The sequence below is a fragment of the Vulpes vulpes genome, chromosome 5 (assembly GCF_048418805.1).
Source record: "Vulpes vulpes isolate BD-2025 chromosome 5, VulVul3, whole genome shotgun sequence".
In the NCBI taxonomy this organism is placed as follows: Eukaryota; Metazoa; Chordata; class Mammalia; order Carnivora; family Canidae; genus Vulpes; species Vulpes vulpes.
Window position 1 is genome coordinate 87,842,602 of NC_132784.1, and position 21,292 is coordinate 87,863,893.

General features: G+C 45.5%; 1 protein-coding gene across 29 annotated transcripts in view; it reads right to left on the bottom strand.

Moving 5' to 3' along the window:
• LRRC4C (leucine rich repeat containing 4C) overlaps nt 1-21,292 on the bottom strand; it is a 1,155,475-nt gene that overhangs the window by 155,899 nt on the left and 978,284 nt on the right. The window contains exon 1 of one of the 29 annotated variants that reach the window (XM_072759176.1): nt 157-1,260. The exons of 23 other annotated variants lie outside the window; for them this stretch is intronic. The gene's annotated coding sequence lies outside the window, so the exon portion shown is untranslated. Of the gene's footprint in view, nt 1-156; nt 1,261-21,292 lie in introns of those variants that run through there. 5 more of the 29 variants (XM_025991543.2, XM_072759179.1, XM_072759175.1 and 2 more) reach the window with 5 other exon arrangements.

Consider the following 21,292-nt stretch of genomic DNA (forward strand, 5'->3'; position numbering starts at 1 on the left):
CCACCCTCTCTCTCCGCTCATCCCCCCCCACCCCAACCCCTTCGAGCCAGGTCTTTAAAAATCACACTGAAGGGGGTGAGGGGATAAAGGAACCGGGAACGCTAAACGAATGGGCATTTTCTTCATCAATAAAATAAGAAAATAAGGATCACTCACTGTATTTCAGACAGATCACAGCAACATCCAGATGGAAATCCAGGTGGTTAAGAACAAGCGAAAATGCATGATCTTGACACCAAAAAGAAAAAAAAAAAGGTGGGGGGGAGGTTGATGAAGAAAAATCCAACTGCAATTATCCATCAATTTTAGTCAACACAGGCACAAATCCAACTGTGCTCTCTGCTGGTTTCTCTCCCCCCCACCCCCCCAATCAATGCCTCATTCTGCCGCGGTCAACTTTTCTTCTCGGAGATTTCTTTGCAGATGTATTATTAATCCCCTCTCCTCTTGTGGGAAATTCAAAAGAGGAAAGAAAACACCGCCACCATAGCAGGTCTTCACTTTCCTAAAAAAAAAAAAAAAGAAAAGAAAAAAAAAAGAAAGAAAGAAAAGAAAGAAAAAAGCCCCAAACTTTGAATTCCGAAAATAATCTCCTTGGCTTACTTTCTCCTTGATAGAGAACAGCGAACATACTTTTTCCTTTGTGGATCCTCCGTTCTCCATTTCCAATCATCCTTTTGGGGGAAAGGGGGAGGGTGGGGGAGGCACGGCTGTTTTATTATGATTTATGTATGTCAGAGCACACCAAGCCCCGTGGGTCTGACACTGGCTTATTGCATTCCCCGAGGCTCCCTGTGCGCGCACACACACGTTTGTGTTAGGATCCAGGTCTTGCAAGGAAAAGCTCCCTTCTTCCGCTTCTCTTGCACAATCAGTCCATCCACTGCGTTCGGGTCCAACAGAGAGCTGCGTCCCGCATCCTTCATGTTTGCAAGGCACCCAAGCGCCACCGCCACCAAAAGGGGGGGTTAAAAAAAATAATAATAAAAATTTAAAAAAAATAAAAATATATATATTTTAAAAAGTCTCCGGTTACATGGTGGATTGCTCTTCCCCAGCTCCCCCTCCGAAGAACCTGGGGATCAGCTCCCCCCGGTCGCCAGCCTCCAGGCCGGGCCCCTCTCCAAAGATCTGATTAGGTTTCTCATCACAACCCAGTGCGCAATTGGGTTCTCGGTGCCAGCCCCCGGGCCAGCCAGCGTCCTTCCCTCTCCGCCGCCCGGGTCCCGGCTAGAGCCCGTCTCCTTCCCTCCGCCGCCTCTGCAATTTCATAATCTCACGTTAAACGGGGGGCGGGGGCGGGGGCGGGGGCCGAGGTGGCGGCGGAGCAGCTCCAGGCTCCGTCAGCTGTCAAGAAGCGAGCATCCCTCCCCTCCCCTCCCCTCCCGCCCCGCGCCGCCCCCTCCCCTCCCCTCCCTCCCCTCCCCTCCCCTCCCGGCAGCTACTTTTTCCCCCCTTCCTTTCTTCTTCTTGGGTTTCTCCAGGCCCGGGGCGCAGCGCTGCGCTCGGGCCGCGCCCCCCCGTGACCCCGGCGCGGGCGCGGGTCCTGCAGGTGGCAGGTGCACCTGCACACGTGGGCGGCCGGGCTCACGGGGGCGCGCGGTCGCGGGGGGCCCCCGCCTCCTCCTCCGTCGGCGGGCAGCGCATCCGGGGTGCGGGGGGCGGGGGGAGTTCCAAGGGGGCTTTGATTTCCCACGGGGAAGGCCGAGGGAGGGAGGGGAAGGGGGAGGAGGAGGGAGGAGGGAGGTGGGAGGAGGGAGGAGGGAGAAGGGAGGCAAATTCACAAAATCATCATAATAAGGATAGAGAGAGCGACAGGGTGCGCGGTGGGGGTGGAGGAAGGAAAAAAAGGAGGGAATAGGGGAAAAAAGGAATGAAGGATATTAAAATAAAAAATGTGAGATTAACATTAAAAATGTGGAATTAAAAATGTAAAACAAATAGGGATGGTAAAAAAAGGGGGAAAAAGAAAGGAGGAAAGAAAGAGAAGAGGGTCCCTAGGCGGTCGCTGGCTCGCGGCATCCCCGGCGGAGGCGCCCGCAGGTCCGCGCTCGCTCCCCGCTGCGCCGCGCGCCTCCCGGAGCCACAAGTTGGCGGGTGTCGGCGGGGCCCGGCGGGGACACGCGTGCTCGGGGCGCCCCCTCCGCGCCCCCTCCGCGCCCCCTCCGCGCCCCCTCCGCGCCCCCCGCGCCCCCGCGCCCCGAGGGCTCCGGCCGCCCCCACCCCACCCCCGGCCCTGCGCCCCCCACCCCGGGTCCCGCCTCGCCCCCGGCTCCCCGCCCCGGGTCCCGCCTCGCACCCTGTCCTCCCGGTCCCCTGCCCCGGCTGCCGCCCGGCGGGACACAGTCACCCCATTACCTCCCGTCATCCCGGCGCTGATTGGCCGCGCGCGGGAACCCCGAGGCCGCGGGCGCGCGGGGCCCGAGCGTGGGGCGGCGCTGCCACCTGCAGGGCGCAGCGGGAACGGCGGGGCGCGGAGCCGCGGGGGCGGGGCGGGGCGGGGGCGCGGGGCTCTCGGCTGCTCCAAAAGCCTGAGGGGTTTCACCCTGCGGGCCTCGGAGCGGGCGACGCGGAAACGGGTCCCCGCGAGGATCTCAGGGTCGGCGCACACCCAGGGCCCCTGCCTCGGTGGGGGGAGGAGGGCAGGAGACACCCCCCAGGTGGGCTGCTCGCAGGTGAGGGCCCGCGTGCCTGCTGCCCAGGATGTGCTCATCCCGGGAACCAGGAGGGGACCCAGATGGACAGAGAAGGCGCGGAAACCAGGTCCCCACTAGGATGTCAGTGTCAGCACACACTCAGGGCCTCTGCCCTCAGGTAGGGGGGCCTCAGGAGACACACCCCCCACACACACCCCACTCCACCCCACCGCCCTCACCGCCGGCAGGCAGGCTGCTAGCAGGAGAGGGCCCACGCGCATGCTGCCCAGGATGCACTCATCCCGGGAACCCACGGAGGGGACCAGGAGGGGACCCAGAGGGGCGGGGAGGGCGCCAGGAGGGGGCCCTGGGGCAGGAGGCCGGCCGTGTCAGCAGAGGCCTTCCCTGGACAGCTCAATCCCGGCAGCCTTGCTCCCAGCTGTGGGCTTTTCCATCAGGTCCTGGGAAGGGGTCGGGTGGGGTGGGGGGGCAAGGGGCACACTTCCCCTTCACGGGGCCATCTCAGGAAGCCCGAGGGGCCCGCAGAACACTGGCCAGTATTCCTGTTGTTTTCTTTCTCCGCTAGCTACTCGTTCGCCAGTAAAGAAGTATACGCAGAGAACGAGATGGGCAAACATGCACCTGCTCCAGGCTCCCTGGCCCATCATCTTTGTGCTGGTTTTCTCCCTTTTTGAGAGATCAGAATATGTACTTGGCTGAAAGACACTTTTAAACCAAGTGAGTTAATCATAAGGAGAGATGCCATTAGACAATTTTTTTTTTTTTTTTTTTTTTTTTTTTTGCTAAGGGAACATCAGAGGCATATCCAAGTTCACACCAAATGTTCTTTTTTTCCCCGTTCCCTTTATAGTACAGGGATATTTTCTCAACTAGCATTAGGACATTAGAATAGAGCTACATCTATACATTTATTTGGGTACTAAGCACATGCCCCAATATGTGTCTTAAATGTCAGCATGTGCAAGGGGAAAGGCCTTTCTTTACCCACGGATTGTGATTTATTATAACTTCCCCATCTTTTGGGAGAGCTTTGGTGGAGTTATGAATTCATCAACAGGTGAACTTGTTGAGGCGTGATGGCATTGCCTCTCTTTTTAAACAAATGCTGAATTGATCGACTTAAGACATTAGTGAGCAGTTGACTAGAACTTTGTCTTTTGAAGCTCTTACCCTTATATGCCAATTACAGTTTATCAACTAATAAACCATTAAAAAGCACACTTACTAGTTGCTCTAGATGGCTTCAAAGGAGTCTACCCTCTGGTTCTGAAGGAAACCAGAAGCCATTTGAAATGCAAATTTTCTTTTTAGAGACTTTGACAGCAAGGGAAAGGCCAATGATTTGTTGTTCAAAGCTGATTATTAGCTACCTACCAGACGTCTTTAAAGGCTTTCACAATGAATTAATCTATCAAACAAAGCAGTAGGGAAGGATCAGTGCTGTTTAGCCAAAAGGAGACAGGAAAGGCTTCCCATTCCTATGTAGCTTCCCATTCGGCAGCTACAATTTCTTTTTCCACGTCACACCCTAGGAGCTTGCATCAGTCACGTGGTTTTCAATTTTTTGATCCAGGGATTACCGGGCATCCTCAGGGCATGGGCTTTTGCTGACGTCCCGCACACATCAGCTGATTGAAAACTCCAAACAACCCCTTGGGAGATTTGAAAGCTGGGGCAAGTGACGCTAAAGCTGCACACTCTGTAAATGGCACAGGCAGATCCTGAACCCAGATCTACTTGCTGCCAATTCTCCCGGCTTGGCTGCTGCTGCTGGACAGTATGGGGGATACGTGTAAGCAGCCGCAGGCGTGCAGGCCCCGGTGTTCAGCTCGGAGCCCCACAGGTGAATGTGGAACCCTGTGGGGAAATGCAGTTGCCACATTTGTCACCCGGTGATCTTGCTCAAAGAGGATTGAAATAAGTAGCAAACAAGCTGCCACACATACACACGCAGACTAAACTGTTACTGGACGTGACATGAATGTAGAGACTTATTCAGTGGAAGTTACCAGGTGCTGTGGACGGTGACGGGGTATATGTGCAAGTGAAGTTCCCGATCAGAGCTCGTTCAGAGGCAGTGATCGCCCGATGAGCAATGGGGTCGGTAACGCGGTCACAGTTCCAGGGGGCACGTCCGGGTTACCAAACGCTTGGACAGGACAAGTGCCATTAAAACGAGAGGACCCCGGAGAAGAGGAACGTGGTGCTGATAGGGCAGGTGTATCGAAGGGCGTACAGAATTCTCTATTTGTTTTCCAGCCCTGATTTGTAGGCTTTATGGTTGGTGAAACAAAACCATCGTGTTATTTCACTGTGTGCTGGTGACTCTACCTGGTGTAATCTTCAGCAGACAGCAGAGGACAGCATCTTGTAACCAGAAATACAAAATAGCAAATAGAAGGAATTCAGTCACTCTGCTTCAACATTGAGAAAATACAGATGTTGCCTGCGGTGTTTATTAACTTGATTTAACAGGCTTTAAGCTGCTCTATTCAAGCACGATACATACTTATGATTTGGGTCCTTATGTTAGAAATTCTGGGAACTCGTCGTCCCTTTTCACCTCTGAGTCGATGAGACAGGCCCAGACCGTCCTGTGATAATCACATCAAGCTTGCCTCGATAGTCACACATGATGACATGTGAATTAACCTCTTTGGACCAGCTTCTTTTGAGAACTACTTCAATGATAAAATGTGGTATTTAGTGGGAACTTACTGCATGTGTCATACTAGCCAAAATGTTATGCTAGACAAGAATGTTGTATTTCAGAGCTACAAGACATCCTAGTAGTCATCCATTCTTTGCTCCTTGAAATACAGATACTCAAGTCCAAGCACATTTGTAGGTTTCTGTTTCTACAGTGGCTCCAGCTCCACCCAGCTCCCACCCCATGGAGTCTTACTTTTCAGTGCTTTCTTTCTTTTTTTTTTTTTTTTGAAGATTTTATTTATTTATTCCTGAGAGACACAGAGAGAGGCAGACATATAGGGGGAGGGAGAAGCAGGCTCCATGCAGGGAGCCTGATGTGGAACTCGATCCCAGGACCCCGGGGTCACGCCCTGAGCCGAAGGCAGACGCTCAACCACTGAGCCACCCAGGCGTCCCTTTTCAGTGCTTTCATACTTTTTTTTTTTTTAAAGCAATAACTGGCATTTAATGATAGTTTATGAGTGCCAAGTTCAAAGTATGTTCTAATATGTTACAGATATCAACTCATGCAATCCTCTCAACAACTTTGTGAAGTAGGTGTAATTCTTTCCCCCATCCCATCTTACAGATAATGAAAGTAGAGTTGAGGTTAAATAGGAGCAACCAGGAGGTGATGGAGGCGGTATTTTTAACTCAGGTTATTTCACCTCAGAGATCATGGTTATAACAGATACTTCCTATTATTACCTATAACACCGGGTGGAAATGATTTGCCCATGTCTGTATTCTCCCCCTAAAGCATGATTGATTTAACAAGAGGGTTTGTTGTTGTTGTTGTTATCTCTAATATTGTGTGCAGAGTTGAATGAATAAATATCTAAGACTGTGACATTAGGCAATGGAAGCATGCATGTCTTTTGGCTCTTGCCGGATGTTCTTTTCACTATGGCACATAAAACGTTAGAAAGACGAGGTACTTACTGCAATTACTAACCGAAAACTAATACAATAATTTAATCAGAGAATTCTAACTTCTGTATCGGATAGCTATTGCTGCATAATTAACCATCCCCAAACCTGGTAGCTGAAATCAGCAATCATTTATTATTTCTCAGGAGTCTTTCTAGGTCAGTCAGAGATTGGTTGAGCGGCTCTCCTGATCTTGGCTGGGTTCACTGTTAGCTGATCTAAAATGGGCTCGGCTGGGGTCGCTGGGGCAACTCAGCTCCACGCCCGATGTCTCTCTCCCTTCATCGGCTTGGCCTAAGCAAATTTCTTGGCAACAGGAGAAGTCCAAGAGAAGAAGCAGAAAGGCACGGGTACGTTTTCATGCTTCTGTATGAATCAAATTTGCTGACTTTCTGTTGGCTACAGCAAATCACTTAGTTGAGCCCACTGTCAAGGAATGGGACAGGTCATCCTCCCCTAATGGGGGGCCACAGTAAGGTTACATGACAAAAGAGAGCGAAGAATCAGGGTGGTCACTGCAATGAACCCCAATTTCTATCCCTTACAAATAACAAATTTCCTGAACAATGACTGGGATTTATAGGACAGAAAATTCTCTGCATAAGGGATCCTTCAGTCAGTTATTTAACAGATGGGCATTAACGTCCCATGATGTGTCATGCATTATGAAAATCGCCACTAACTCCTTTGCTACCCCCACTGCCCTGATCACGTCTGTTCGTGCTAATCAAAAATGGCTCAACATCTGCCCGATTCTCTTTATTTACTATATTACATTAGGAGACCTCCCTCAGGTTCTTCTGCGGACCTTTTGCCACTACCCTTTCTTCTTACCCGGGCTACCCTATCTCTAGTGCCAGGAAGCTTCTGAAAAAGAAACAATAAGGGGGAAAATATGTTCCACATGGACAACAGAAAACCACAGTGGGAAAACTCTCCACAATGCATAGGAGAAAGGATTCCTATTTTAAATATGTAACTATTTCTTAGAAATAACTATTAGTAATAAATAAGGAAAACAAAAATAACCGTACAGGTGAGTGGGGAAAAATACAGCATTAGTCAGTTTGCAGAAGAACTGGTTGTTTTAACACTTATTGGTATCCATGTTACTTAGCAAAGTGCCTTGCCCTTTAGCCTCTTACAACATTTTGACTGATGGATGAGTGAGCTGTCTACTTGGGTGAGGAAAGTGGGTAAATAGTAGGCATACCAATTATGAGCAACGATGACATAATATGGACAGAATTTTACCAGCACTAAGTGTAAAGAGCTGGGGGGAGCAGAGGAGGCAATTCGTGAGGACTGTTGGCAATCCCAGAGGACTTTACAAATAGGAAATCTAAGTGGGTGAAGAGCCTCATGAATGTTAGCATACAGTTGATGGATGTGGGTTTGCCATTTTGCAGCTAGAGAACAAGGGATAGGGTGCATTCTACAAAAAAAAAAAAAAAAAAAAAAATTGTGGTCCAATGATTAGCAGGGTTAAAGATGAGCTAAACTAAGTACTCAGCCATGGAAGAGATGATCAGAATATTAGATGTCATGTAGTGATCAAGAGAGTTCAGATTTTGGAAGAAATCTTAAAAGGTTCCTTCTTCGAGGATATCAGGAGCAAATGATGTCTGGGAAGGAAGAGCACTAGTGAAAGGGAACATCTTAGGGAGGATCCTTCCTTTCTCAGACTGTCTAGGCAACATGACAAGTTGTAGGCGTGACTTAAGGTAATAAGAAAGCCGACAGAGACAATTGTATGACGATTTGGCAACCAATTCTAAATCAATTTAGACCCAATTACATTTCAGAAATCCTTTTTTAAATGGTGACCCAAGCACTTGTAAAACACAGTCTCCTTTATCAAATGTTTCTAAGGGAGATGGGATTTGTGCATAGAAACTACATGGTGGTATTTTTGTACTGTCTAAATTAGGATTCCTTGCAACGAGAAGAAAATTGGCCATAAAGGTATCTTTAAAACTCCACCAGGAATTAGTAGATGGTGTGAATCCAGTTGTGTAATTTGAGAAGACAGCTGCATTTTATCTAGCTAAATCAGCACTCGAGACTAAACAACTCCTAAAGAATGTCACTTTATTTCAGCATTAGCCATGCAGTGCAGATTTGAGAAATGATAGCCTTGTTTCCCCCACCATATTACTATTGTGTTTTCAGGAAATGAAGTGCATAGATTTCAAAAGTCAGTTCTCTTCACATTGAAGATGCATTAGCACATCTGTGATTCTAGGCCTCCAGCTGATTTAGCGGCACATGATTCAAATAATGTGAAACAATCTGCATTTTTAAATGTCCAGGTTTCTAACATACACAGCATTTTTGAGGAAAGGGAATGACTGGGAGAAGCTGCAGATTTGAAAAAAAAAATAATCTGTTATATTTACAAGGAAAATGCAGACACCTTTATCATTTGAACGAAAGAATTCCCTAACTACCAAAAATAAGCATATATATATGCTTCAGACTCAGACTCAGACTCAACTTTCAAAATGGGAGGGAGTTGAGAATCCTTTGATTCACTACACAGATTTTTTTTTTTTAAGCCATCCACAACTGTATGAGTTTTGTAGGGGAAATGGGATGTAAAATAAGTACCCCTGTGGCAGATGATGATTTTAAGACACGTCATGGAACTGTGGTCTTATTGAATGGATTGAACACTGGGTAACTGGTAAAGTGATTGAGGGTTTTTTTTTTTAATTTTTATTTATTTATGATAGAGAGAGAGAGAGGGAGGGGCAGAGACACAGGCAGAGAGAGAAGCAGGCTCCATGCACTGGGAGCCCAATGTGGGATTCAATCCCGGGTCTCCAGGATTGCGCCCTGGGCCAGAGGCAAGCGCCAAACCGCTGCGCCACCCAGGGATCCCAGTGATTGAGGTTTTGACATTTTACTACAACTTTCAGTTGACAATCTTCCTGAAAAAGGATTTTTAGTAAAAGTTTAAAAAAGTCTTGTGGCAATTCATATTTCCCCTAAAATAACAATTATGACACATTGCAGAGGACCTAAATAGATGTTTTCCAAAGAAGACAGCAGATCACCAACAGGTGCATGCAAAGATGCTTAAATCACTAATCATTAGGGAAATGTGAATGAAAACCAAGGTGAGATACTGTCTCACACCTGTTAGAGTGGCTATTCTAAAAAAGACAGGAGATAAGGGTGTCTGGGTGGTTTAGTTGGTTAAGCGGCCAACTCTTGATTTTGGCTCAGGTCATGATCTCAGGGTCGTGAGATTGAGCTTCATATCTGGCTGTGTGCAGTGGGCATGGAGCCTGCTTCAGATTCTCTCTCTGCCTCTCCCTTTGCCCCTCTCCCCGTCCGTCTTTCCAAAACAACCCCCCCCCCAAAAAAAGGCAAGCGGTTACAAGTGTTGTCCAGAGTTTGGAGAAAAGGGAACTCTTGTACACTGTTGGTGAGACTATCAATCAGTGCAGCCACTACAGAAGATAGAGACGAATATTATTCAGCCATGAAAAGGAAGGACATTTTTGACAACACAGTTGGATCTTGAAGTCCATCTGATTATGCTAATTATTTTACCTTATGCTAAGTGAAATAAGTTAGAGAAGGAGATCCTGTAAAAGCTGAACTCCTAGAAAAGGAGAATAGTGTGGTGGCTGCCAGGGGCTCGGGGCTGGTGGAATTAGGATACAAACTTCCTCAAAGGGCACAAACATCCAGTTATAAGATGAAGAAGTTTCAGGGATCAATCAAATGGTGACTGTGGTTAACGACCTGGAAGCTGCTGAAAGAGTAGGTCTTAAAGTCCTCACCCTCCTCCTCAACAAAGGTAATTATGAGGCGAGTGTTGGAGGTGTTACTTTACCGTGAGAGTCCTTTCACAATGTGTCAAATTATAACACTGTCCATCCTAAAGTCATGCAATGTTATCGGTCAATTATATCCCAAAAAGGTGGGGAAAACATCAAACGATACAGAAAATAAATGATGCTGCATGGAAATGTGTTTTCCTATTTTACCTTTTAATAACAATTACTCAAAACCAAATATTTTGTTATTATTCTTATTTTAGTGGCTGCATTAAAAAGTCCACTGAATTTTCCCACCTTTTCTATTCTCAATTCTTTTTCTTTTTTCTTTTTCTTTTTTTTAATCTTGAGGGTTAGAAGGTGGCCAAATTATGATGTTGGAACAAAGCTTTTATCTTTGAAGAGACCTATCCCCCTCCCCCTTTGGGTGTCTTTTCCTTTTTTATTCATCCTTATATAAGCCTAAGGCCTCAATCATAGGTATTTCCCTTCTCCAGGAAACACACACACACACACACACACACACACACTCGCACACAAAATAAACACATTTGCAAATAGGTGCTAATTAACAATTTAATTCAATCTAATCCAATTCATTCACTTTTTTAACAAAATTTTCACTGAGTACCAATTTCAGTGGGTTCTGTAGGCTACAACTGGGCAAAGTATTAACAACTTTTCATTATTCCTCAGAGGTGCTTACATTTTTAGAAAGGGTAAGTGTATCCTCTGAAAGAGGATATGCTTGATCCCAGACCATGCAGTAGAGCCAAGAGCAGCAAGATTGGATTCGTGAGGACCTGAGTTAGAATGCGACAAACATTCATTGTCTGTATGTTAGGTGAACTGAAAATATGTTAGGGCCGAAGCTTAAGGAGAATGTATGGCAGGGAAAGAGCTGAAATGCCAAGAAATGTCACGATCCTACAGCGGCCAGATCAAGGATTGTGTGTGTGTGTGTGTGTGTGTGTGTGTTGGAAGGAGTTCATCCAAAAAACAAAGGGGTATCATCGAAGGACATTAAGTTAAGGAGTAACATGGTAAGTTTGGGATTTTCAAAAGACATTTCAAGGGGCATTACGCAGATGAATTGGAGAACAAGCAGACCTAGGAGAGCAATTTGGAAACTATGGGAGCTTGTGAGGATGCAAACAAAGGCAACAGCTTTGGGATTAGAGAGGAGGAGATCAGTATAAAACATGCCAAGTGTTAGAATCTACAAAATTTCATTAATGTGCATGCTTGTTGTTTGCTCATTTGTGTATGTGTATGGAAATGTGTGATGTTCTAGATGGAAACTATACATAACTTCCTGCAGTATAATGAAGCACTTCCTAAAAATAAAGCTCTCTGAACAGGGAATGGGCTGCCAGGTAAAACTGTCACTGGAGCTGCTCAAGCACAGCCTGTGGTTGTGGGTGGGTCTCTAAGGCAGGCTTAGTTTGGACAAGGCAATTGCAAACATTGCCCTCGATTAAGGGTCCACCGGCCCACTATGGCAAAACGAGGCAAGTGAGGGCAATGTAGTAGGTTTGTCCTATTAATTAGTGGAATTGAAAGCAAATGTCTTCAAGTTGTGATTCTTTCCTATATTTTTACAACTATAATTTCTTTTTTCCTGATTTTTATTTGGTGATGTTTGAACGGTAAATATCTGGTAAAATAAATACTCGGGAACACTCTGTCGAGCCACCGTATATTTATTCATGTTAATGACATGAAACGTGTTAAAGTCTGATGGCCTCCACTGATGGCCTTTCGGCGCCCTTAGGACTCTTAAATTTTATGCTTTTATTGGAATATGTCTGCCTTGAGAAGTGTTTCTGCGCAGATCAACAGAACAGTATGATTGACATTATTCAACCTTTCCTAAAACAAATCAGTGTGTCAGACTATTAAACTGCAGAGAATGCTCCCAAAGTTTCCAAGTAGAGCCTTTTTTAGAAAGCAAAATTTCTAAAGTGAAATCGATGATATCTTATAAACACTTGTTCAAATGTTCCATTCACAGCAAAACCCAACACTGGGAAAATGTTAAGAACCAAACTGCCAGCCATCAGTCACCAAAGACAACTCTTTTGAAGCCCCCCCCCCCGCCACACACACACACCTACAGTCATGTATCAAGCCATTTTCTATATGTATCTTGAGGGGCCAGACTCTTTTTCCTTAAGATGGAAAGCAGCGCTGCTGACAAGTGATGCCATTACACTGCGCTTCAAGTCATAGAAGGGTGCCTCTAAGTGCCTGTGCAGTCAAATGCCACGGGATTTCAAATGGAAATGACATGAATTAATTTCCTGAGAAGAACAAAAAGAAAAGGAAAATTGAGAAGAAAGGCAGCTTCTTGTAACACAATATGCAGATTAATGGCGCCCACTGATTGATTGAAGTGTCAAAAACGGGCCTTTCATATATAAATGAAGCTACTGAAAGGGTTGGGGGGTTCTCCTACTTTCTCTCTTACTCGTATGAAATATTAACAGATAAACTCAAAGTAGAATTCGTTTTTCTTGGTATCTTTACAATCCTCCCTATCCCATAACCTTTCCAACATTAGTCCCCCGAGTGGAAGAGTGCAAGATCCTCTCGAGGGCATCTCCTTGTACTTGGAAGAAAACTCGGATTCCTTCTACTGATTGGTGAGATCCACGTCATCCTGGCATCCACATCCTTTTATAGCCTTTCTTCAACTCTATCTTATATCATCAGCTCCTGCTCTTAGCTTCTCTGCTTCTCCAGCTTCACGGGGCCTCCTTTCTGTGCCAACAGTAGCATCTTGACCCTGGCTGTTCCCTGGGCCTAGAACGCTTCCTTTCCATTCTTTGCTGGTGCTGACATTAATCTGGACCCAAGACGAGCCATGTCTCCCAAGCCGGTGAAGTATCCACCCAATGTCTACCTATCACATCGCCATATTTTAATTCTGTGTAGAATGCTTATCTGATCATCTTTTTTTTTTTTTTCAACAACAACAACAACAAACCTGTGGAGTCTTTTACCTGAGCTGGAATGTGTTGTTCCTGGGACACCTGTCTTGTCGACTGTTATTTCAACTACTCAGAATGCAGAGTGAAGACGCTGAATTCAAATTTTTGACAGAAGTGCTAACGCGGTAAGAGTGAGACCTGGAAGCCACTGTACAGCATTGATAAGGCGTAAAGGTGGGGATTTGAGAAGGACACAGGCTGTTCCTTTAGCAGCCATTCTGTCCTCACCCTTAGGTGGGGCTTAACTGAATGACCACACATGTGCAGTCTTCTTTAAATTTGTCAAAGCCAACCAACCAACCAACCAACCAAACAAACAAACAAACAAACAAAAAAACAAACAAAAAAAAAGAGGAAGAATTTCTGTTTCTAATTTCTAGCCATACATCTATAATATGGGTAAAAGCTTGGGCACTTGAGTTCAACGCTTGGGGTTTGAGTATTGGGTCGGCTACTTCCTCGGGGTATGACCTTGGGTAAATCATTAGGCCTCCCCAAGCCTCAAAGACCTCATCTATCAGTGGTCATATGTACTCTACACAGTTAGGAAGATTAAATTAAAATAATGTACGTGAGTCGTTAGCCCAGTTGCTGGCATCTATTGGGTACTCATTCCAAACTAGGGGTGCATCCCACCATTTGTAAATACCCCAAGCCTTCAGGGACCACTGGTTCTCTTCTCTTCCACGCACTGTTACCTGGCGATCTCTTAATAACGCAGCCAGTGTGATAAAGAGACTAGAATCTCACTCCATGCTGTTGGGCAAACTCTTCCGTGATACCTCCACATACCTCCTTCAGCCAGGATGCCTGGGGAGAGGTTAAAGTAACTTTCATCTACACAGATACATAGCAAAATAACTGTTAAACCTGTTTTTGGAAGCATCATTAAAGAAAAATGTTGTTTTGTCCTTATCTTCCCTATAAAGATTTAGTCATTGTATCCTCCAAAAGGTCACATTTTCCTTCTCTGTAAGTTTCTAAAGAAATCGTAAAATGTGGTGTGACCTTGCACTAATTGCTTTACCTTTCTGCGTCTCAGTTTGTTTCAAGAGAGAAGAGTAACTCCTAACGGGGCAGCTGCCCACTTCATGGTAGTGAGGTGAAAATTAGTTCATTATGCTCAAAACCGGAGTCACCTTTACAACCCCCCCTCCCCCCCCCCCAGCACGTACCAACACATTCATTGGCTCATCAGGCTCTCTGGCTCTCTGTGGGGAACATTTATTTCTGCATGCATTCCTTCCTCTACACGCCACAGGCTTTCTCTCCAATTCAGGCTCTGAACACCTGCCCTAGTCCCAGGCCAACCTAAAGCCCCGGGTCCCTCCTATCCAGCTCACAGCGCACTCACACTAGACGCTGAAAGCACGAGCTGTCATTCAAAGCAGCAAGGAACATTTATTGAGCACTTACTATGTGCCAGGCGCTGTGCTCTAGTACTTCACCCGCATTGTCATTTAATTGTCATGCCCATGATTGTCCTGCCCATATTCAGAGCATCTCATGAGCTGCTTAAATATATTCACATTCCTCATGCCCTATAATGTGGCCCTATTCTTGTTAGGCCATTTACCATTTAATGATCTCAGACAAGATTTGTATTCTCAAAAAGAAAAAAAAAAAAAAAAAAACACCTCAATTTCCTCATCTGGCAACATGAGGAAAGTAATACTACAACTTCTTGAGTTTATCACAGAGTTTCTTATCGGTGGCCCAGTTGGCATTTTGGGTCAGATAAGTCTTGTTTTGGGGCATGGTCTGTGCATTGTAAGATATTTAGCAGCATCCCTGGCCTCTACCCACTAGATGGCAGTGTCACCTTCCCCTCTCCCTCCCCCATTTGCCTCCCTCCCCCATTTAGATGAAAATATCTGCAGACATTGTCTAATCATCATCCCCTCACAACAAACATGTTGAAAAATACTAGGATAGTTGGGATGAATAAACTAGACACCTTTAGATGCTGGACATAAACTGTTCCTTTCAGTCTCTTAGTTTTGGGGACTTTCTTGTACCTTCTCATTCCCCGGTATCATCAGAGAATTTATGGCTCCGGAGATTAGTCCTAGGTTTCCTTGCTTTGCATGTCTCTCTACAGCAACATTCTCCTACTCTACCACTGCCTTGCAAATTCTTCCCTACCCTCCAGGATGCTTCTCTTATCAGAGTTTCCCCTGATTCTTCTCAACCGAATGATCTCTCTCCCTCTAGATACTTTTATCATCATTTTGGCATCCCGATCATGACCTTTACCCGCTGCCATACTGTATAGTTAGTTATTGGTGTAATCATATCACCCCTCCTGTTGGGGCCGGAAACTCCCAGAGAATGAGATTCTTTGTTTTCTGTCTTTTTGAGCCACCGTAGATGTGAGCACAGTTTTGGGCATATAGTGGTTGCTGGTTAAGTGATGTTTAAGTTGAATTTAAGACATAGAAGAAATAAGTGACTTATATAAAGGCAATGAAAGTAGACTAGAACAGTTTCGAGAATAAAAAATTAACAACGAATCCAGATCCTTGTTGAAATAATCAGGTAATTGAGCCAATGGAGGTTTACTGTTTAAATAATTCATACAACTGCCTTAGTTCTCTGCTTCTCTTTGCACATGTAGGAACAGCTGAGAAAGAATTATAGTTGTCATTTGAAAACTATTAAGTGATTTGCCTACTGATGGAATTCTATTCTTCTGCTAGAAACAGAATTTATCAAATAAAGGAGGTGCAAACAAATCTACGCTATTGCTTTATTAATCAGGAGGGAGGGGCAAGGAGGCAACTGCCAGTGTGGAATGATGTAAGTTACAAGTAAAATTCAACTTTTCCCCACCTTGTGTCTTAATAAAAAAAGCAACCCCTCGCTCCCACACATATTTGTTTGCTATGGGAGATGAAATTCCCTGATCTCCCAGAATGTGAAATCTAGATAAGCTGATACACAACCACTGTTCCATGATGCAGTTGTGACACAGGAGAAAAGACACTGATCTTCAAGTTGGGAAACAAGGTTTAAAGACTCAACATTAAAAAAAATAAATAAGGGCAGCCCGAGTGGCTCAGGGGTTTAGAGCCGCCTTCAGCCCAGGGCATGATCCTGGGGACCCGGGATCAAGTCCCACATCAGGCTCCCTGCATGGAGTCTGCTTCTCCCTCTGCCTGTGTCTCTACCTCTCTCTCTGTGTGTCTCTCATGAATAAGTAAATAAAATATTTTAAAAAAATAAATAAATTAATTAAATAAAATAAAAAATAATAAATAAATAAATACATAAATACATAAATAAATAAATAAATAAATAATAAATACAGACTCAACATTACCACCTAATCCCATTGTGACTGTGTTGAATGCAATTGGCCCTCCGAAGATGTCCATATCCTAATCCCCAGAACCTGTGGAATTGTTACTATATGTGGCAAATGGGACCTTGATGGTGTGAATGAGTCTGGATTTGGAGATGAGGAAAATATCCTGGATTACCTAGGTGGGCTCAATATAATTGCAAGGATCCTTGGAAGAGGGAGGCAGGAGGGTCCGAGTTACAGAGAGAGCAGTTTGAAGATCCCACACCACTGGCTCTGAAGATGTGTGAAGACGGACGAAAGGATCACAAGCCAAGGTTTCTGGAAGTGGGAGAAGCCAAGGAAACAGACTCTCCCCCACAGCCTCCAAAAGAAAGGCAACTCTGCCAACACCTTGATTTGTATCCCCTCCAGAGCCATTAGATTATATATTTGTGTTGTTTTGAGCCACTGAGCCTGTGGTAATTTGTTACAGCAGCTATAGAAAACTATGACAGTGAAGTTGAGTAATCTCCATTCCAAATTCCTGAGATTTAGGTGATATCTATGTAACCAGATTATTTGGATGATATACAAATGGGAAAGTAGTAGACATCGGTTACTTTAGACTTTTTGCTATGTTTTAGCTATTCCTTCCATATAGTGCCTCAATTTATCTTCTCCAGACATAACCCTCAGAGACACTCAGGACTGACCACCTAATACGGTTATGCACTGAGGAATGGCTTGAGCAATCTGTCATCACAATTGGTTGTGAGACGGCACGTAACAAGGCAGGCCAAACACAAACCTTTTTACAAGGACAGTAGGGAAGGAGCCACCCTTCATCCCCCAAGATTGCCAAAGTAACATAAGCCTGTGGTGGTTTGGGGATTTCTGCATGGGAGAGACTGCCTGAGGAAAAGGTGAGCAGTGAGAAGAGTAGGACTAGGACATTAGCGGTGATAGATTCCACATACTAGCTATTGAGCATCTAGATTTTTCCATGCCTGAGGCTACGCTCTTCTGAGATTTTTTTTGTGTGTGGTTATATGAGACAATAAAGTGTGTGTGTGTTCCTGTGTGTGTATCTATATGTCTAATAGTTAAGCTCAATTTTATTTACTCAAAACAGAAAAAAAAATCTTCTTTGCCTCTGTGTGGCAAAGAATATGCTATAAATACATAAAATCAAATTATTTTTTTTTCTATATGAAGTATAAATGCTGATGGTAGACAATTCAGATAATACTGACAAAGTATATTAGCCAAAATATAAATCATCTCAAATCCCACAGCTGGAGATAATCACTGTTAATATAGAAGTGTTTTTTTTTTTTCCTGTTACTTGACCATGAATACAAAGTATCATAAGTAAGAGAATTTGGGGTGATTTTCTAGAGTGTGAGGCATCTAAACTTGACTTTGAAGGAAAATTGGGATTTTGATAAGCAAAGATTATGAGAACACACACATATATATGTATGTATATATATGAATTTTGACAAAGATAATTCAGTAAAGGAAGGATAGTCTTTTCAGCAAGAAGTGCTGGGACAATTAGATGTCCATATGCAAAGCTGTGAACTTTGGTCCATACCACATGCCAAATATAAACGTTAACTCAAATGGATCATAGACCTAACTGTAAAATGTGAAATTATAAAACTTATAGAAGAAAACGTAGGAGAGAAAGCTCTATGATCTTGGGTTTGGGGAAGATCTTTCTGGTATGATACCAAACACATAATTCATAAAAGAAAAGAAATAATAAATTAGACTTCATCAAAATTAAAAGCTTCAACTCTGGGACAGACATTGTTAAGATGAAGAAGAGACATGCTCCTGACTGGAAGAAAATATTTGCAAACCCTGTATCTCATAAAAGACTTATAAGCAGCATATACAAAGGGCTCATAATACCTAATAGTAAGAATGCAGACAACCCATACTAGAAAGATGGTAAATAAATTATAAGCCATATAGATGGCAAATAAGCACATTGAAAGATGCTCAACACCATTAGTGATTAGCGGAAGGCACGTTGTAACCACCATGAGATACTCCCACCTACTAGAAGGACTAAGAGCAAAGAGTGTTCGTAAGTAAGTGGAAGGACGAGAACTCTCACACTCTGATGGTGGGAATGTGAAATGTCACAACCAGTTAAAAAAAAAAAGAGTTTGGCTTACCGTATGATTCAGCCATTCTACTCCCAGGCATTTATGCCAAAAAAAAAAAAAAGTTGGGGGGGGGTGGAAAATATGTCCCTACAAAGATTTGTACACCAGGATTCGTAGTATTTCTTTCTGCAACAGCTAAAAGCTGGAAAAAATCCAAATGTCACACCAATCCCCGAATAAGAGAGAACTGTGGCATGTTCATGTATGGAATACTATTCAGCAATGAAAACAAATAAACTTGTAGGCACACGATAACATGGAAGTCGGAGAATAATTATGCTGGGTCAAAGAATCTGAACAACCAAAAAAGACTATTTATGGTATGACTCCCTTGATCTAAAACTCTACGAAATAAAAACGAATCTGTAAGCATCAGAAAAGGATGAGCAGTGGCTTGGGACCAAGTGGAGGGAGGAGCATCAGGTCGTAAGGGGGATGTGGGAACATGGGGAGGCATTTGGGGACGATGCATACGTTTATTATCCAGATCATATTGATTATCTTGATTGTGCGATAGTTTCATGATGCTGCAGATGTCAAAACTTATGAAATCGTACACTTTAAGGAGTCCTGTGTATTGTTTACCAATCGTACCTCACTGATGGGGAGAAATGAAAGGGAAAGAAGAAAACACCCAAATACGTGTGAGGGAGAAACCTGGGCGCAGTTGCCGCAACCATGTGTCCAGGGGCCACTCAGGCGCATCCCTAAGTCATCAGTTCCCCCAAAATTCCCGTCACCCGCCCCTCACCCTCCAGCCCTGGCTTTGCTTATGGAAGACCACGTGTGAGGATCCCACGGTAACGAAGGTAAAAAGACTTAATTACCTGGAACTTTTTTTTTTTTTTTTTAAGGTCAAGAAATGCTTACAGACTACATGTGCGAGAGGCCCCCGAGGTGGTGCCTGGCGACCCGAAGCTCCGTGGAGATCGCGGGTGCCTGGAGATTAACAGGGAGAGAAAGCACACACGGCGGGGCCTCAGGCCACTTGGGGCCCTGGCAGCTGGGGCTCTACCCTGGTCACCTGGAGCCGGAGCGCACGCTCCCCATGGCGACCGGTTGGTGGCCACGGCCCATCCACTCACTGTGGAAGCAAAGCCAGCCGTGCACGGGAGCGCAGCAGGCCCCGGCCCGCGATCTTCGTGTCAGGTTCGTAGTGAGACCATAAAGAGGTGCTGCCGATAAAAACCTGGGTGAGGTGCATAGAGTGTGTCCTGTGCACCAGACAAGGTGCGGCGTTCCTGGCCCGGGGCCCTCCCTTTCGACAAAGTCGCTTTTGCAAAATCTGAGAAGTAATTTGCAAAGCAGGGGCTTTACCCCTGTTTGCTGTACGGCCCAAGCCTTCACAGAGGATTTGGGTTTGCATTTGTTCATTACAACAAAGGGGTGATAATTCCACGTCGTGTCCTGCACGGCAGCTCTGGGTTCCCAAGGGAGGCCCTGCAGGCGGTGTTTAGGCTCTAGGACGATTCTGCCTCTCGGCCACTTGGAAATGTGCATCAGTCCCGATACTGGCTCCCTACCTGGGTGTCTCACCCGCGCGGTCTCCTGATTCCAGCTCTACTCCTTCAGGTCCTCTGCGAAGCCACCTGCGCCAACACAGAACATGTCTCCACGTCCTGTGCCAAGACCCTTTACTCGGGCATTTTCTTTTTCCCCCCCAAAAAACTTTCCAAAACTCAACTCATCCATGAAATCTTCCGTGACCGAGGTGGAAGCCACCCAGACAGCCTGTCGATGTCTTCAGTGTGATTGATGTCAGCCTCCTGCGGCGACAAGCCAGCATGTGCCCACGTGGGCAGGCCTATGCGTCTTTAGGTTAATGTGCATCTGTTCCGCTCAGCCCCACCAGGTACCGTCAGGGCACTAAGATCCCGGGGTCCGTCCTCGCCCCCTTGCACGGGAGGGAGGACACGGTCATGCACCTGGGCCACCCTGGGCTCAGCTCCCTGAGGTGATGTGCATGCTCAGTAAGTATTTGCTGAATGAGCGAGGGAGCGCTCAGTGATGACAGTGACAACCTGGAAGGCACCTCTCTCCACGCACAGGGGGAAAAGCCGATCACGTGCAAACAGAGCTGCAAATAGTCTGCCTTCTCAGGTATTTTATTTTTATTTTATTTTATTTTTTTATTTTTATTATTATTTTTTTTGGGTATTTTATTTTTAAGCATTCTCCCCTGAAATGCGCTGTGGAATAGCTGCGACGTAGCAGGGCATTTTCATTTCACCCCTGTTTTTCTATGTGGGGGCCACCACCTACCGGATAGAGCAGAACTTAAGAGTGTGCTTTCCCCGCCATGGGGGGCAACACGGCCCCAGGACGCCAGCGTGTCCCAAGCTCTCTGCCTCCTCGAGCTGTGGAGCCGGCTCCCCTCTTGCTCTTGACCATTATGGTGCAGAACAAGGACGCTACAGGAGAGCCATCGCCTGCTAATTCCCGAACAACCCTCTCCTGTTGTAAAAAGATCAGAAAAGTCAACCTTCTGGATCCCGGGGACCTCTTGCCCCATTATATGTGATGTCAGCCTAATGGCTACTGTTCCTTTGAACAACAGTCATCATAATGTGTTCCCTCCTCCGGGACTCGGACGGGCTCCAGGGATTATGGCTTCGGCCCATGACCCCGATGCGAATCCCTCACCCTTCTCCTTTCTATTCGAGTGACCCCGGGTGACCCTGGGCAGGTTATTTAACTTCTTATCTCTGAAGGAAGGTAGAGGGGGTGCTGGGAGGGTCCACTGTGATCATTCCCGCAAGGAGGC